The sequence below is a fragment of the Balearica regulorum genome, chromosome 3, assembly GCF_011004875.1.
Source record: "Balearica regulorum gibbericeps isolate bBalReg1 chromosome 3, bBalReg1.pri, whole genome shotgun sequence".
NCBI classification, from domain to species: Eukaryota; Metazoa; Chordata; class Aves; order Gruiformes; family Gruidae; genus Balearica; species Balearica regulorum.
The window spans coordinates 99,427,749-99,440,827 of record NC_046186.1 but is presented as its reverse complement, the minus strand read 5'-3'; the positions used below and the strand labels follow the sequence as shown (position 1 = coordinate 99,440,827).

The 13,079-nt window shown below is 42.4% G+C and overlaps 1 long non-coding RNA gene across 1 annotated transcript in view; it reads left to right on the top strand.

Moving 5' to 3' along the window:
- Positions 1-153: 153 nt before the first annotated feature.
- Positions 154-13,079, top strand: part of LOC142601090 (uncharacterized) — a 28,845-nt gene continuing 15,919 nt past the window's right edge. Inside the window, exon 1 of the long non-coding RNA XR_012834693.1 lies at positions 154-657. This is a non-coding gene — a long non-coding RNA (uncharacterized LOC142601090). The remainder of the gene's footprint in view (positions 658-13,079) is intronic.

The following is a 13,079-nucleotide window of genomic DNA, read 5'->3' as shown; positions in this document are numbered from 1 at the left end:
GTAGCGGGACGCGGGCTAGCGGCAGGTGGTGCGGAGAGGCGGGGTTGCCGTCGGCCAATCAGCGCAAGCGGGAGGCGAGGCCCCGCCCCCCCAGCGAGAGGGCGGGCCGTGAGGGGAGGAGCAGGGGCCGCGGGCGGGGCAAGCGCCCGTCCCGCCGCGGGGCGAAGCCGGTGTCCGGGCCCCGCGGTGCTGTAGGAGCTGCGGGGGTGGCTTGTGGGGAAGGGCGAGTTACGGGTAGAACAGGGCTTGTGTGCCTGGTGGTCTCCTCACGGTGGTTCAGCCCACCGTTCCGTTCCAGAGGGCTGGCGGCTCCGGCCCTCCCTCGGGCCGCCGCCACTGAGGTAGTCACGGGCATCTGGCGAGTATTTAATTGTGGTGGTGGTGGCGGCGGCTTTTGAAGTGTTTATTTTCCAATAGAAATTAAGGAGGAACAGCAGCGGGTTTGTTTCCTGGAACTTAATCTCTGTGTCTCCAGTCTATGAAGTAATTCCTTTCTCTCCCACCATCTTTTGAAAACATCTGAAATCTGTAACTTGTTTCATAAAATAAGGCTTTCATTAAATGGTGTCAGAATGATGAGCTAAGAGAATGTGATATGATGCCGCTTCTGTTGCGGCTTTAATTTTCCTAAGAAGTCCAGGAGCCCGAAGGCTGAAGGTATGATGTGGTAGGGTTTGGCCATGCTTACAGGGTGAGGGGCTGCGGGCACGGAGTGGGCATGTGGCTTCTGTGCACGCCTTGGGTCATGGGCGGTTGCCAACTGACACCTTCTTCGTAATCCAGAGCGTCCTGCTATTACCAGAGTCTGACAGTGCAAATTCGTAATTTGAGTTCACCCTGTGAATTGCCTTCTGTTGGTTACAATTAAACATACTGAGGCCGTATTAAAAAAGGATCACTTGTTGGTAATGTTTAAACATTAGTGACGTGCACCAGTTAGAGCATTGCTTGTTAGGAGTTCCATGTACAGTTTTGCAGATACGCTTGCTATAAAAATATCTGTGGTCGTGCACTGAGTTAAAACTATTAAAACATATTTTGCTTATAAACTGGGGGAAGATCTATTTGTAAGAGATGTTTTTGAACGTAAGATACCCATATAAAAATATGTATCATATGATTTCTTTACCCACTCGTGTAACGCCTTCTACTTTGAGTTTGGTGGCAGCAAAACAGAGCCTTGAGTCTTCTTGGATTTATCCTCTTCACAACAGATACGTCCTATACAGGATAACTGCTGCCTAGAAATGAGGAGGCCACCATGAGCCCTGTGTGTCCATTTACTTGTGAAAGCAGGGCTATGAACCAGAAGCGTAGGCCCTCGCTGCGTCAGTTCTTATCCGTGCCTGTTGCCCTGGAGGCAGGTTTTCCTCTTGGTGAGACTGCAGTTCCACAAACTCTGTCCCTGCTGTCCTCTCATTGACAGACCCAGCTGGATGCTCCATACGTGATACCCTGAGCTGATGTTCTGACTCTGTGTTAGGAACATTAACTGGAGAGGATATGTTATTTGCTCAGTAAGTAGGAAATTTATGGAAATATTTTGTAAATGTTACAGGAAGAATTGTGAAATCCCGGTAGCTTTCAAGACTAGGCAGTATTAATGAACTGGAACATGTGCTGCATAATTTATGGTGAAAGAATTTGCTGATCAGGATTCTACTTATTTCTGAGAAAACTAAACTAGAAGTTATGTTTGATTACAAATCCACTTGTAAGGGAGCAGAAGACCTTGAAGATGGGGTATACATATTCTTTTAGAGTGGAATGCTGTGAATCATGGCTAGGTTTGTGTGGTAACAGTCCTGACTACTGAAATCTATGGCATCTGCCTTGTATTATAACTACTCTCAAACCTTCCCTGGGCGTATCTGTCTGCAGGTGCAGACAGATATAGAATAAATAGGTGTGCCTGGCAATCTCGCTTACTAAGGTTGTTTTAGATCTTGCTCTTCTACATTTTTTTTCCAGTATTAATACATGCTATAATCCCAGAGGAGCACAGGTTTTGTGGCAGGTCATGCATGGAGATAATGCCATTGTATAACTGGGTCTTGCTCAGTTGATGCTTTTGAATCAAGTTCTTGAAAAGTCATTCAATATTGACTGAAGGCTGCAGAAAGTCAAGGTTTGGGCCCTGGAGCTCTGAGGGAGCTGTAAAAAATGTACAAATTTGTCCCCTTTTTCAGTTAATCAACTTGAAAGTTCTGATGCTTAAAAGTAAGATGTGAAACTTTGCTGCTGTGAGCTGTTGGAACAAAACCTAGGTGCACTCTCTCTCTTGCTTTAGCTCACAAAATTGAAGATGGGGAATTGTTCACCTTGCAAGAGAGATGCATGGGAGGATGACATGAATAAAATTACAGTTACAAATGAAGCGTGTGGTGGTGTTCTTGTAACACAGGAGCATGGAGATGTTCCATGAAAAGGAAAGTAAAATCAGAATGCATGAAGTCTTTCCTTTACAGGAAGAAACTGGTTTTTGCCTTAGGCTTTTGGTCCCTCTTTTGCTTTAGTCTCTAGACTTTTGCCAAGACTGCTTTGCTTATCAGACTTTCTGACATAATGGGTAATTAGACTGTAACATTTACTGCCATAGGAAGTAATTGGGGCAAAAATGAGGCCATTCACCCTAGCAGGGCTCAAAGAAGGACTAGGCATCTTTGTGGACCATAAAACTATGTGGAGTTAATGTAAACAAAGTCTTCCGGAAGGAAAAGACTTCCTGCGTTGGACTTTAAGCTGAGCTCTGACTTTTAGACATTGAGACGTGGGGATTGGCTGTTCTACATCTGGTGTTAGGGATTATATATCTTCATCTGCAGTGTGGTATTGGCAGCAGCTAAAGACAATACTATGCCACAGGCTAAACTGTAGTTTAATCTATTCCATTTTTTTCCAGTTTTTTTAAGGTAACTGATTTCATACATGAAAGTTTGTTTATCATGGCTTGTTCCTGGAATAGCACTAAGATTCTGCTTCAAGATGAGTAGATTTCTGTGAGTGAATGAAAGAAGCAGAGTACCTTGAGCTTATTCTGGTTTTTTGTTGTTGTTGTGATTTTTGTGTATTTATTTTCTTTTCGAGGATAAAAATAAATAAAAAAACAAGACCTTATTCTGTTGCTTAATGAACAAAACCTTCATATGCTGATCATTATTTAAGCACAGATGTCTGTAACTCAAATTCTGTGAATCTGCCCATGCAGCTCTGTTCCTGAATTGCTGAGAACAACTGTGTGGGTGGATTTAGAACATGAAATTGCCATGTGTGCTTATGTTTTGTTTATGCAGTACTCACTTTTAAGAGTACTAGATTGCATTTGCTTAGTATTTGCTTTGTGTGTGTCTCTGTGTGTGTATGTATACATAATATATACAAACCCCAAAACTAGATGATCACCAAGCGTAAGCTCTATTAAGGCAAGAGACTGTGACATGGTAAACATGTTCCATTTAAATCATGTTATCAACTGAAAGAAAGAAAGAAATTTAAGTCTATGCATAGAATAAAGCAGCAGTTACTTCTAAAACCTGTATCTGAATGTGTTGGTGCATTATTGCCCATATGTATTTGCCTATATGTACAGCGCAGATCACTCTTGGAAACAGACTACTATTGTCAACTAAGAGGTTTCTCTTTGATCAACTTAGTACTGAAAATTAGTTATGATCAGTTATAATCAGTTTTTAATTTTAAAACTATTCATAGAGTTACAATATTAATATAAACTTAACCAAAATTTTTACTATATATCTTTCTCATAACAAAATTCTTGCTTCTTTTTGAGGGAGATGGGATTAAAGAGGCTGCCATTTATATCTTCTCTATGAATTTAGAAATAATTCCGTATTTCACTTCTGTTTCATGGGTGCTTTGTCTTGACGTAAGGCTTCTATGTGTGAAATACTTGATAACAATAGGTACTTAATAGCAATTTTGGCAATAAGGGCATTGTGTTGACTGTAGTATGATGGGGATCAGGAATCTTTTTAAAGATGTTGAATTTTATTTGGGAGCATCTACTTCTTGTTACACATGGGTAGTATTCTTTCCAGGTTCTCAGGCAGAACTTGTCTGCAAAAGTAAATTAAGGAATTGAAAACTTGATAATATAATTATTGTAAAGCCTAATGATGGAATAATGCTTCTGGGGCAATAAGTTATGCTTTTTATAGACTTCTCTGCAGTTATGTGTTACCAGTTTAACAGCAGAATGGAAATTGTGAAAGCAATGGTCTGTTTCAGGTTAGCAATGAAGTATCCTTTTATCCTTCAGTCTCCAGATGTGAGAAGCATTATAGGAACCTACAGTAAATATTGCTTTCACTGCTTTTCAGCTTTGTTGTCTTTGCTTCCCCCCCACTTTATTTTCAGAATTGCAGAAGCGAAGGTGAATTTTTTGTCTGATTGAGATTGAGACATCAACGTTGGCTGTCAGTAAAATAATAATTACCTAAAAGCCCTATTTATTCTACTTTTGAGAAAGTAATCTCGAAATCCCCAGGCCCTATCTTTGTGGCTTATAACACCTCTTCTGAAATGCTGAAGTTTGGATCCTTTGCCCCTTGCTGTTGACTGTGATAGGGACAACTATAGCTTGAAGTTTCTATCTGCGTGCTTTCTGCTGTGACATATTTTTCCCTTCATAACCAGAAGGGAAAGGATGGCAGTACCTTGTTCTTCCTGAACTTTTCCTTTAAACATTGTACAGGTAGTGAAATACGTTCCCAAATAAAGTGAGCAGTATCTCTAAACATCAAGAGGTAAAATGTATTTGCAAGGTTTTATGTTTTCATGCTGCTGCCAAAGTCTTCCTTCATCTCTTCCCTCTCCCTCCCTAGGCTGTAAGTGTTTCTCTCTTCATCAGCAGTCCACAGCAAAAATGTTTTTTGGGTTTTTTTCTCCTCAAATATGTTGTACATACTGGGAGGATGATGCATTGTCCTTGTATTTAATTTCTTCTTGTCAGCCTTTTCATGTGCAAATCCACAGACTGGAGTCCAGAGACAACCATATCCTTAGTGCAGTATTATAACAAACTTCCCTGAATAAGGCGAGATGATTTATAGACAAAAAAACCCTCCTCTGCACATGTGTTAGAGGAAATGCTCTGTATACTTGTACAGCATGAGGCAAATAGATAGCAGGGTAGTGTCAGGCTGAGGACAGATCCCATCCACTGTTTCTCGGTGCTAACAACTAAAATACAATTGTCTTGGAAACCCATGGGGCAATTTATGCCAGGTGGCTTGACTTGAACACCGAAGTCTTTCACTTTCAAGTCCAGTGCCTGCTCGTTAGTCACTCATGATATCAGTTATTATTAGTCATTTCAGAACATTTTATACAGCTGTGCTTGGGCTTAATTTACCCTTTCCCAACAGTGATAGTGCCCTGTATCCCCTCTGTCAGTTCCTTGGAGAGGCAATAATCGATGGACATGCAGGACTGCCAACTGTTCAAAAATAATGAGCTTGGGTTTTCAAAAATGGGTAACTTCTGGGTTATAATTTCCTGAAGAAGGTATAAGCTGTTCCTTAGAGCTCCACCCTCAACATAGTGCGGAGTGACTTATAGGTACATGCTGAGGCAATTCTCTTTGATAGAGTGCATTCAATCCATGCTGTTCAGGACAAAGAAACAAAAATAACAGCAATTCTTCCACCAGAGGATCACTGTTTGCTAATAATTCTTAAGGTGGTGCCATCAAGTAGCAGTACTTTACTTTTTTGTTGAACTCAATATCCAAGCATCCTTGTGAGAGCACTAGACATGTCTTGTAAAATCTTTTGGTTGCATTTTAGCTAAGGATATTTCTAGGATGCAGAGCCAAAGAATCATCTCCCAGTTTATTCCTGGACACAGTTTTCCATGGGAAGGAAGCTACAGCAGCCTTTGGCTGAGTCACTCAACTGAGTGAACAGGATACCAGGGCCATGAAGTGTGCCGTGGCTGCTCAGCAAAGATGCAGTCTGAGAAAAGCCTGGACCTGCAACTCCAGTGAAATGTTTGCAGTTCTGTGGATCCAGAAAGGTTGAAAACAACAGATCTTCAGTATGTTACAGAGGAGAAAATGAAACATAAGGAGCAAAAAGAAAACTGTTCTCCAGATGTGCTCAACTGGGAAGTTTTTAATCAGAAATATGCTTTTGAAGTGAACCTCCCAGTTATTCCTGTTAACTGTACTTTGGTTTGTATCACTGAGCAGGCTTGGAGCTTACAGATGGGATATCTTTTTGGATGAAGCTGGACTTTCTGATTGATTGTAAGGAGCACATAAGGAACACACCTAATGTTCTCCAGTTGCTAGCAGACGTTCATTCAGACAGTAGGACCAGGCTAGAACTAGTGTGAAGTAACACCCCTGAAATGTGTATGGTGTGGGTGGCAGGTCCTCAGCATCAGCTGTTTCATTCTGCACACCGCTCCTCTTGTCCCCACTGCTTCCCATGGTAGGCACAACCTGGTAAATTGTGGAAGATGGGGTGTGAGGATGGATTTTTCTAGATCCTAGTGCCTGTCTAGAATCCCATTCACAGCTACTACTTCTAATCCCTTCTTCCAAGTACTGCCATGGGATGAAGCCATTCAGAGCTGGCTGAACTCTCACCATACTCACTCAGAAGGCCCAGCTTTGCCGAGATTATTTGTCAGCAGGCTGTACTCTAAGGGGTTTCTATTTGACTGATAAAAAGAAAAGCATACTTAAATTTAGTTCTACTAATGTCAACTGTCTGGCTACTAGAGAAATCTTTCTCATAGAAAATATTCTTGTTTTATGAATCATTTAGCACATCAGAGGTAACATAAAAATAGATTGCTGCCATGAGATCAGTGTCTCCTGCTTTGAAAATAATGCATAGTTTTGACTATATTTATTTTTGAGGATTGTATTCTTCCAGCAGCAGGAACCATTACCCTGCAATACCTTCACAACTGACAAGTCTCCTAATTATCATTCCTGCAGCATCTTATAGCCTCACTGACATTCTGTAAGCACGTTAACTATTCTGGTTTAGTTTCTTCATATGGTAGTGTAACTCAGATCTGTTTCAAGAAGTCTTGCAGGTTTTTTGATGCATTTCCCTTTTGTCTTGCCACATTATAAATGATCTTTTCTTTTTTTCATTTTAAAATATTCTGTCAGCTGTTGTATACCTGTCTGTGCTTTGTTACTGCTATCAGAATAGGGACACTGTAAAACTAGGAGTACAAGCCGATGAAAGAACTATTTACCTCCTTATCCGAGCATTTCCCTGCACAGGAGAAAGAAGTTCAGAAGATTAGGTATCAGTGTGGGAGAACACTGATAAAGTCCAGAGTGTGAGGGGAAGAGGGAAGCTCAGTAGCAGAAAAAAGGACTGAAGTGTGCTGGAGTGAGTAGAGTAACAGCAGGGAAAGCTGAAAGGTACTGTTCCTGAGCCAAATCCTTGCACACATTAAAGGGTTGGATAGTTGATGAAATAGGGAGCCCTCCAAGTAAATGCTGCCTGGAACATCTGCCTCTGCATTGTGCAGGAAATTTGCTTTGGCAGAGCGCACACAGCCTTACAAAGCCTATGGTTAGAGGAGGGTTCTTTGTACTGTGCTTCACATCTGTTTGCTCCCAAGCAAGAGGTGACCTGTGTAAGTGGATGGAAGCCGTGTGATTCAGTTGCTGACCACACTTAACATCCGAGTGAAAAGTTTTGTTGAAAACACGTCTTTTGACAACATCCTCCCTCCTAAAGATTTTTCACAGTAAATTTTGCTGAACCATATCTGGCTCCCTTGTCTTGCGTAGGTTCTGTGATGCCAATTGCTACCAGAGAGTTTCATTTGGCTCAATATATAGGAGCCTGGGCTTTTTAATGGGAAAATCTGAGTTCTGTTTTCCCAGGGAGTATCAGAGCTTGCAGTACCACTGGTGGTGCCGGCATGTTCATTTAAAAGTGCTATATCCTATTCTGCTCACTTCTGAGGGAAGTGAAAAGAGGTGGTGAGGAGGTGTGGAAAGGGAGATTTGGCACCATGATTTTACTTGCTTTTTACTTTGCATACTCTTGATTGTTTCCCCTACCCAATTTAGTTCTCTCTTTAGAATCCGCCGTGTGGAGCTGGTGTGATTACGGTTTCTGAAGGATTCCCCATCTCCTTTAGCCTACTGTATTTGTTGCTCACTGTTCAAAGGCAGAATGGAAACTTGCTTCTATGCATCTTCAGAATTGCTGGAGGCACCGCTTTGACCCCATTAAATTGTTTGTCCCAGATCCAGTTGCCACCAGACGGTATCAATATAATTTGAACCTACAGACTAAAGCCTCTTAGTGCTGGCTAAACACTTGCCTTATAGTGTAGAGGTTACACTGAAGTAATGGGAACCAAATTACTCCAAGTTCTTTCTTTGCTTTCACTAGGTTATTGAATTATAGCATCGTGTTTGTAGTGCTTCAGGGAGAAATGAATTAGGAGATCTACATGCTTGCCTTACAGTAAAGTTTTATGGGTAGAGACAAGGGAAACATTCTCCAAATGCTATTAAAAAGATTTTACTTAAGGTCCCATATATTTTCAGTGTAATCTGAGAGCTGACTTTGATTCACACATAAACCAATTTGAACTTTGGAGCAATACCTATGTGTGTTCCCTTTTGTTCCTTTTTGGGTGATTGCAACCGTAAAGCTCAAAAAACTTCCTTAAAGCTGGTTACAGAAAAAAATCATAAAATAGATTTGCACATTTGATAGATGAGGAGGAAATAAAAGACCTAGTAGAGACATTATTGATTATTTATGACTACTGGTAAATAACTGCAGATTTCTGCAATGGACTTACCCAGTTTTTCTTCTGATCTGTAACATTGAAGCTGAGCAACTTTTGATTCAGGAGATCTGCTCATCTCCTTTGAGCAGTGAAAATGCCTAATCAAGGCAGAGAAACTGTCCAAGCAGCCAGGGCTCAGGTTAGGAAAGAGATCCTTGTCTTTGAATTGGAGAGACATGGATTCGACGGATGGACCACTCGGTGGATAAGGAATTGGCTGGATGGTCACACTCAAAGAGTTGTGGTCAACAGCTCAATGTCCAAGTGGAGAACAGTGACGAGTGGCGTTCCTCAGGGGTCGGTTCACTCACCGGCACTGTTCAACATCTTTGTCGGCGACATGGACAGTGGGATCGAGTGCACCCTCAGCAAGTTTGCTGACAACACCAAGCTGTGTGGTGTGGTCGACACGCTGGAGGGAAGGGATGCCATCCAGAGGGACCTTGACAGGCTGGAGAGCTGGGCCCGTGCGAACCGCATGAAGTTCAACAAGGCCAAGTGCAAGGTCCTGCACGTGGCTCAGGGCAATCCCAAGCATAAATACAGGCTGGATGGAGAATGGATTGAGAGCAGCCCTGAGAAGGACTTGGGGGTGTTGGTGGATGAGAAGCTCAGCATGATTCAGCAGTGTGCTCTTGCAGCCCAGAAAGCCAACTGTGTCCTGGGCTGCATCAACAGAGGTGTGACCAGCAGGTCGAGGGAGGTGATCCTGCCCCTCTACTCTGCTCTGGTGAGACCCCACCTGGAGTACTGCATCCAGCTCTGGGGGCCCCAGTACAGGAGAGACATGGAGCTGTTGGAGCGAGTCCAGAGGAGGGCCACGAAGCTGATCCGAGGGCTGGAGCACCTCTCCTGTGAGGACAGGCTGAGAGAGTTGGGGTTGTTCAGCCTGGAGAAGAGAAGGCTCTGGGGAGATCTAATTGTGGCTTACCAGTTTCTGAAGGGGCCTACAGGAAAGCTGGAGAGGGACTGTTTATCAGGGAGTGTAGTGACAGGACAAGGGGTAATGGGTTTAAGCTGAAGGAGGGTCCATTTAGATTAGATGTTAGAAAGAAATTCTTTACTGTGAGAGTGGTGAGGCACTGGCAGAGGTTGCCCAGAGAGGTTGTGAAGGCCCCATCCCTGGAAGTGTTCAAGGCCAGGTTGGATGAGGCTTTGGGCAACCTGGTCTAGTGGAGGGTGTCCCTGCCCGCAGCAGGGGGGTTGGAACTAGATGCTCTTTGAGGTCCCTTCCAACCCAAACCATTCTGTGATTCTATGATAAGTACTGTAGTGCTTATCTTCTTGGTGTTGCCCCCAAGGTAATTTATGGTGCTTTAGCAGAGCTTTTGTTTCGTACTCCTTTTTAAAAGCAAAGTAGTAACTATTGTTTGTAAAATAGCCTGCTTTAAAATAGTAGGAGAAAATAGATAAAGATGTCGCTTGGGAGCCCAAGTTAGAGCTGAACACAGCAGCATTTGCTGCCTAAGTTCTTGTTAGCCTTAGAGTACGAGGAGATGGCTGACATGGTGCTGACCACATCTTGAGCCTGTGTAAGCAGCAAAAGGTTGTGTTTAGTGTGCCAACTATCATGATTAAAGGCTAGGTTAGGGACCCTCCATGCTGAGATGCCACGTTTTCATGGAATTTTCCAGCAGTCATCTCTGACAGGAAAGGATGTGACGTTTGGGGAGGTTTTAAATCAAAGCCCTCTGTTTATTTTGAGTTGTAGCCTGCAGGATCCCCTTACTGTGGATGCCTTACGCTTTTTGGTAGTCATTAGTGCTTGACGGAAAGGGAAGCGACTGCTGAATGGGATGAGACAGTGCCAGATTCTCTTTATTCTCCTGATCTGAGAGACTGCATCTGCAAGCAGACAGAAAACATTTAGAGGGAAGTAGTAAATCACAAATATTGACAATACAAGTTGTCACAGTGTATAACCCAGAGAAATGGGTGAAAGCTTTTCTTTTTAGCAGAGTAGGCAGGTAGCAGTTGGGGTACGCTGACCAGGGATGAGTGGACTGGGGAACTACTTTTTAGCACAGTTACTTGAGGGGCAGGACACTGAATTTATGTAAGTATGTACCTGTAGAAATAACAGTAGATCAGAAAAGAATGGGCAGGATGGGGTGGCAGGCAGTGGGCTGCCGCTGCAATTTCAGAAATATTTGGTGCTAGTACAGAAGCCTTCCAGTATGGCTAGCAGCAGAAAGAAAATGGCACAGCAAGGAAAAGGGTAAAAAACAAAGAGGAAAGGAGTTGGAAGGAAAAAGTCTGGCAAAGGAAGAAAGCAGAGATGTGTTTTCAGGGAGGGTGTGGCAGGACAGCAGCAATGATGGAGAAATCTGAAAAGCACAGCGAAGTCCTATTGTGTTTAGTGTCCCAGAGTTACCTACATTGCACATTCCTAGGTTTTGGTGAGTCACTTAGAAAGGCCTTCATTACCATCCCAGAGCCTTTTGCATTGTTGGATTTAGTATTTTTAAGCTCCCCCTATCCCTCTACCCCATTTCTTTTTTTTTTTTTTTTCATTTCTTAGTCTTCCACCTGCTCTTTGTAATGTTCTTTCAGTTTGCGTGACAATCCTGGACTCTTAAGTAGGGATAAATCCCCAAAGTAGGGAACATAACAGTAGTAATTCCTCTTACGGATCTTAAACTGGGATCTTTAATACTAGAGTGAAAGCCTACCAGTTTCTGAGGCTGTTAGTTCCTTCTAGCATGACTCTTAGTATGTGCTGGTGGAAGTCAAGCAGCCAGTGGAAACGTACTGGCCAAGCTTGGCCAGTTTGCTTTACAGTTTCTTGGTAGAAACAGCAATTTAGAGTAATCAACCAAAAAGTAAAGAAGTACAAATCTGTAACTCTGACATCCCATTGGCAATTCAGCTGTTGGATCCACTTGTGTTGGCAGCAGTCGGTGGTCAAAGGCAGATAGATGATCTTTACTGCAGAGTTATGAGTGGATTTGAATGGGCTGCGGGATGCGAGGTGCCAGGGTAAGACTGTAGATGAAGGGTGGGATGTGGATCATTTAGGCTATTTTGTATTGCTTTGTAAAAAGCTTTGCTTTGCGTGACTGTTTCTTCCCATTATATGTGACATTTATTGTGGGGGAGGAGAGAGCTTCTTATCCTACACTGAGACAGAGAAATGTATGGATATTTATTCTCAGCTATCTAATCTGGAGTTGAGCTGCATTTCAGATGTGAATGGGACAGTCTGTATGAAGAGAAGGCAAAGGTAACAGCAGCCTTAGTCCCTGGATGTTATGTTTAACCTTCACACTCCTTGAGTGAGGATCAGGTGAAAGGAGAAAGAGAAAGGTCTCAGAAAACAGAGATGCTGAAGATGGAATCTGCTATAAAGAAGGAAGCAGATGAACTTCATGGTCCCTGGTCTTGTGTTGAGGGTAACTTGACATTTACATCCAAGACTTTGTCTTCCATAACCCAGATGACAAATAGATTTTTTAAAACAAAGCAAAATTCATCTTACTAGCTTTTATTCACTGCTGGTTGCATGACTCCCTTGAAGATTTTTCTTTTCAGCTGTATCTGGGTTTTAAGCCTCTTGAGTCAATGGAGATCAAAAAGCTGCTGTGACCTACAGGCTTAGCTTGTATCAAAGGACCCAACAGGTACAGCCTAAAGACACTGCACCCAAAGGCAGAGGTACTCAAGGAATCCATGTAAATTTGAGGGCGATAAGCAAGAATCTCTGGCAGGAATCCACACTTTTAGATTTGTATTTATTTGAAGTAATTTTGTTAGTGATGCTTTTCTTTTCAGTGGGCCTCTGCACAACTATACTTGGTGAATACACTGTTGGGATTTTTTTTCTCTTTTATGTGGCATCTATATAATAGCATCCTTATATAGCATCAAGGATTCAAGATGCTATTCTAGTAAATGGCCCTAACTTTACTCATTCATAGCATTCCATCAGATGACATCCAGTTCAAATATTAAACCCTAACAACATAAGTAATGGTTGGAGGCTTTGCTGTCTTGGCACAGCCAATACAGTTGACAAAGCCTTTAGCAATGTAGAAAAGACTAAGTGCTGCATTCTCTGGAAACCTCTCTAAATTGAAGAGAAAAAAAAATTGTATTTGCACACTTAGTACTTAAGTGTATCTGACTGAGTAGGTAAGCTACACTTACGCTATAGAGAAATGTCATGTTTGCTTGCACTGTTGTGTGCATACAACTTTTGATTTGTGTTTCAGTCTCAGATTATACGTTTTTTTTGGGAGCAGAACTGCAATTTTGATCCACGGCTGTAGAGCATT